Genomic DNA, 6000 nt, shown 5'->3' on the forward strand with positions numbered 1-6000 from the left:
CCCAGGATCAAGTCCCACGTTGGGCTCCCGGCATGGAGCCTGCTTCTCCCTCCTCCTGTGTCTCTGCCTCTCTCTCTCTCTCTCTCTTTCTATGTCTATCATAAATAAATAAATAAATCTTTAAAAAATTTTTTTAAAAAAGAAATATATGTGATTTGGCATATTTGGAATTCTATGTACGTGCCCTTTTCTGGCTGGCTGCTTTCACACAACAGGCGTATAAGGGTTATCCATGTTATTATTGCTGCAGCTTGAAATATTTTGTTCATTGTTTTCCCACTTAGGTCTACTGTAATGCCTTGTGGAGTCTCTTGGTTCTTTTTGGCTAGATTGATATTTAAAATCTTGACATTAATAGAATTTAGGCAGTCTTTAGAAGACAAAACACGTAGGAATCCTAAATCAGCAGTCTTAAAGCAAGTTTCCTCCTCATGATTGTTTTAGGGACCTTAAAACTGCGTTGTGTCATCAGCTCAGAGACACTCGTCACGTGGCAACACGAGGGAACATGCACAATCTGAAGTGTCAAAGTGACTACATACAGCCAACACATAGCACTTGCTATTCCTCAAAGGGCTTTACGTATATTACTGAATCCTTTTTTTTTTTTTAAGATTTTATTTATTTATTTGGGGGAGGAGGAGGGAGGGGGGACAAGCAGAGTCTACGCTGAGCACAGAGCCCAACGGGGGTGAATCCCAGGACCCTGAGTTCATGACCTGAGCCAAAACCAAGAGTCAGATGCTCGGCCCACTGCGCCCCCAGGCGCCCCCCATCCCCGCAACAAGCACACTCCACCGCATGTAGCGTAATACTTCCTGTGGTTGGAGACTTTCCTTCTAATGAGTCTGGTAGCATTTTTCTGAGTAATTCAGATCTTATCAGTTTGTTTCAAAGAACACAACTAAGTCTCTCAAGTGGGAGATCTAGTATGAAATATGTTGCTTTCATGAATAAATTACAGGACTCTGGTTCTAAACTGTAACAACTTGCTGCTCTTGGGACTTTCGAACACAGGACTGTAAGCCCCACTGTCCGGGTCTTCAGTGAGAGGAGATGGGGTCAGTGATGGGCACAATTTATCATAAAAGCTCATCCTGCTTTCCCCGCTCATCTGGGAAGCTGGAGGCAAGCTTGTGGAGCCTAACTGGTGGAGACTGGAGGCCCCATACTGGTAGCATCGGAGTTTAAGAAAGATGGTTTCCCCTAGATTCAGAAGCTCCCAGTCACGGGAGCTATAGGGAGGGTGGGGGATAATGGAAAAGGGTCAGGGGATGAGGGGGGGGGGAACAGGTGAGGGGATGAGGGGAGGGTGGGGGGTGGGGGAACAGGTGAGGGGATGAGGGGAGGATGGGGGTGGGGGAACAGGTGATGGAGATGAGGGGAGGGTGGGGGTGGAGGAACAGGTGAGGGGATGAAGGAGGGCACGTGTGATGAGCACGAGGTAGAGCGTGTAAATGTCACTGTATCGTACACCTGACACTAACACAACACTGCACATCAGCTATACTAGAATTAACATAAAGCAATAAAATAAGAAGTGACCTCGTCGAGCCCTCTTGTTTGGCAGAAGGAGGAGCTGAGGCCAGGCCAAGCGAACGCAAGTAGACGGTGCCGGGAGCAGGACCGGAGCTCAGGGCTGAGCTGGGTGCCAGCTGCACCGCCCCGCTAGCTGCTCTTCCTGGGGGCGGCCGGGGCCATCTGTCTTCCGTGGATCAGCTGTTTCCACGTAGCAGGGGGCAAGCAAAGCCTCCCGTCCTGGCAAAGCCTTGAGGTGCTGTGTGGGTTTCAGCCACATTCTATGGATCTCGAGTGTGTGTGACACTCACAGTGGCATCAGGGAAGAGCCTTGAACGCCTGCCCAGAGGTAGCGGAAGGGTGTTTGGGGACAAGGAAAGTGGGGGCTGGAGAGGCTCCAGGGGGCTGGCCTGTGGCCGGGGGTGAGGGGCTGGGGGCGAGGGCACCCCCCACATCCGGGTGGGCTGGAGAGGCCACCTCCCCTCAGGCCTTCTCCTGGCCCTGAGCTTGTCTCTGCCCTTGCACACGCTAAAACCACGTTCCCTGCAGGCGAGGAGCCAGCAGGGAACAGCAGCCCTTGAGGAAGGAAAGGCCGGCAGAGTGAGTGCAGCACTGACCGGCCGAAGACCAGGGTCCTCCCTGGGGCCCCTGAGGATCCTGGTGTCTGGCTGAGAAGACAGTACCAAGACTTGGGAACGGAGGCCTGTGCTCCCGTGGTAGCCCTACCACCAAGCTGCTGTGTGACTGGGCGAGTCACTCACCCTCTCTGAACCGCTTTCCTCATCTGTAAATTGGGGAGATGGCCACCATCCTCTCTGGGCTTGGAGGAGGGTCATGTCCAAGCTCAGCTCCTTGTCACTGCCTACAGCCTCTTAGCTCCTCACCTGCCAGGGAGCAGCTAGGGCCTGGGGCTCAGGATCCCAAGCCCCTAGACAGATAAAGGGATCCCGCAAGGCCCAGCCCGGCCTGGCAGGCCTACAGACACTCTTAACATGACGCCTGCCCGGAGCTAGTGGAGGCCAGTCCTTTCTTTGGAAGGTGCGGTTCCAGTGCCCCTGGCGGCCGAGCTCTGTATCCGAGGGGCCTGGAGGGCTTCCAGAAAGCGCAGTGCGCGGCCTGTACCCCAGAGCACCTACTCCCAATCTCTCTCTAGACCTGCCAGGACTGAGGCCCGTTCCCACAGGCAGAGGGAACAGGCTTATTCCAGAGGGTGTGAGGAGAGCTGGGAGAGCGAGTTGGCCAGGGCTGCTGGGCTTTGGGCTGCAGGCCCCGGTGGGGAGGCTCCGGGGGAGGAGGAGCAGGTGGGGGGGAGGTGGGGACGCATGGCCCCGGGGTCTGCACAGCCAACAGAGAGTGGGCAAGGGAGGACAGCCAGGCCCGGAGGAGGCGGCATGGTGCCCATGCAGGCACCAGTTAGAGTTAGGGGCAGACGGGGCTAGGCAGGGAAAGGTAAGGGGAACCCCCAGAGTCAGGCTCCTACCCATCCCAATAAAACAGAGATAAGACAGTGAAAACAGCAATAAGCCTAGCTCCCTAGCATCAAGATGTCAGGGAGTTGCCTCTCTAATGGCTACTAAGCAACCCCAGATGTAGAGGAGTATTAGGGAGCAGAGACTAACCAGAGAGCAGGGAACACCTTGTTTGTGCTCAGGATATTCACAAAGAAACTTGTGTTGTTGTAAACATAGACATAATATTTACAAATCCCCCCCCTGATATTAACAGGAGATTTACCAAGTTCCCTGATTAGGTTCCTTAAAAAGACCATAAAAGCCCCAGTGGCAACCCTGTGGCCCCCCCCCTCCCTTTTGAGAGCTCTTGCTTCCAGGCTGTGCTCGTCCCCCCCCAGCCCAGAGATTCATTCTTCTCTTCCATGAGGCAAGAACCAGGCCCTCCTGGATCAGTGCCCGGAGGGCCTGGCCATCCCCTCTCCCACCGCCTTCAGGCTCAGTCCGGCTTCGAGATGGTCCTTCCAGAGTCCCGCGGCAGCGTTGGCCCGGACCGTCCACACTGCGGAGCTCTGGGCTGAGGGCGCCCTGCAGTCCTGCCCGGATCCTCACGCTGAGGTCCGGCCTTCGGTGGTCTACGCGCTGAAGGTACTGGGTGCCTCTCCCCAGGGGGAAACAAAATAAAAAACAAAACTGTACACCACGGAACACAACATTTATACACTCGCCAGACAAAAACTGTCTTCCTTCTAAATTTCCCAATCGCCAAAGTCTGAATGAAACCTGACAGCTGAACCCTGTCGTCCTTCTTGGCAGGGATGCTGGTTTTGCGGTCTCGGTGAGCCGGCCTCGGTTCTCCCACTTCCCGGGTCACACAGCCCTGCGGACCTTCGGGCCCCAAGCCCCCCAGGACCCCCTGCATGTGCCAGGGTGGGGAAGCCTGTGCGAGTGTCCGGCACTCCTCCTGGAGCATCTCGGATTCCTGCGCAGAGGGTGGGAGGGCTCGTCCTCCCAGAGGGGCTCCCCAGCCTGGCCACCAGCTGAGCGCAGCCCCCCCAGCCCCTCCCCAGCTGCGCTCTGTGGAGGGCAAGCCCTGGAGCTCAGGACGCATCAAATGGGCTTCCTGGCCCAGGGGGGTGTGGGCTGCTAAAGCCCGAGAGCCTTGTGGCAGTGGGGGCAGGAACCAGGTTCCTGGCACAGACCCCATCAGGGGCACTACAGAGCCTCCTGCCATGCTGATGCCGAGGATCTGACCAGTACACAGACATGCAGCCCGCGGCCTCCCCTCCAGGTCCTTCCTGGCCTCGAGTCACCCGGCCCTTCCAGGAAGCCCTTGGTGTTCACGTCACCTAGCTTCCTCTGCTCTGGGCGTGGGTCTTAGCAGCTGGCCCCATGGCGTGGCTCTGCCAGGGAAGCCGCTTGCCTGCCTGTCGACCCTCAGGCTCAGGACAGCAAGGCTGCTCACCCGCTGGGCCCGGATGTCTTCATGCGTAAAGTGAGCACTAAGGATGCCCCTGCCAATGGCCTAGGGGAGCATCTCCTGGTCCCTCACCAGAAGGCTTGGGGCCAGTCCTGCCCCAGACAGCAGGCAGGGAGGGCACAGGGCAGAGGGACAGGCAGGGGCATATGGGGCCCTGCTGGCACCCATCCCAGCGCCCAGAGGACCTGAGCCGGGAGCAATACCAGGACTAAATGAGTCATCCCAAGATTGAATTGTAGGCGCCCAATTTACATGACAAAGCTCCGGCTGGAAGGCCTGGGAAGAACTTTGGTTTAACCCAAGGATTGAACCTCACAGACACAGAGAGACAAGGATAAACGTGAGCGCCTAGTTCAAGTTCACAGCCCCTAGGAGAGGATCCAGGTCCCTGGGGGGGGGGGGGGGGTTGCTGCAGGCGGCTCTTCCCGGACTCCCCCAGATGCAGGGGCCGGGGTGTGGGTTCAGATCCCCCAGGGGTGGGAGGGACGGGTGATGTGCCCTGGTCAGTTTTCAGTTGGGTGCATTAACTGTCCCGCCAAATCTGCCTGTAAGAAGTGATGGATAGTGGAAAGAGTGTCTGGTTGTCAGTGAAAGCACTGACCACCGACCCGCTGCACACCCAGAGCTCTGTGGGTGGGTGCCCTCCACGTGAAGGGAGCGTGACGACAGGTGCCCGTGCCTGCAGAGACGGCCAGGTGCAAAGGGAAAGCATTGCATCAAGTGAATCACGCAGCAACTGCCAACCAAATTGCGCTCTTCCCTTTCACATCTTGAATGTGGCTCCCGTGGTGAGTGGGTTTGTGTTCCAACCCAGGTGTGGGCCTGCCACCAGCTGCCCACAGGTCGGGATTCAATTCTGATTGCATCTCCAGCAAAACTGGCAGCGTGAAGAACAGGCCCAGGACACAGCCCCCGTGCCCCCCGCGGCCCGAGGTCTGGGAGTCTGAGAACAGCCAGCCATGCCCATGCCCGCAGATGTGGGGCTGGGACGCCTATGGTCGTAGTCGGTGCTCTCCCCTGCAGTGCGGAAGGGGGGCTAATAGTCCCCTGGTCAAATGTCAAGTAGAAGTAATCTGTGCAAATGCCGAGGCTGCTCTGTGAGCCCGGGTGGGAGGATCATCGCTGCAGGCCTGTCCTGGAGGAGACAGGCAGACATTTCACCCACATTTCATCCAAAGCTCGGAGCCCAGCTGGCGCCCCGGGTCCCCCGGCCACCTGGTGGGCTTCCAGCCCCGCACCCCCCCCACCCAAGCCGTGTGCACAGGTCTGAGGGTTGCATCCCACGGCCTCACCTCCTGAGGCCTGCTTTCTCTCTGGATTTCGCCAGCTCGACTCCTCTACTTCCAGAAGAAAAGCCAGCAAAACAGCCCCCGAAGAAGGACAGTTTGCCTGTCAGCACAGCAATCAAGCTTTTGAAAACAGATTTTGGTGTTAAATTTCTTGAGCTGGAACCTAACCTCCCTCACTTACTCGGGTGGTGACCCCAGAAATCACTCAAGCTCTGGCTTCATTATCTTCATCTGTCAAATGAGGCCACCGTCCCACAATACTGAG

Source organism: Canis lupus, chromosome 13 (assembly GCF_011100685.1).
Source record: "Canis lupus familiaris isolate Mischka breed German Shepherd chromosome 13, alternate assembly UU_Cfam_GSD_1.0, whole genome shotgun sequence".
Taxonomy (NCBI): domain Eukaryota; kingdom Metazoa; phylum Chordata; class Mammalia; order Carnivora; family Canidae; genus Canis; species Canis lupus.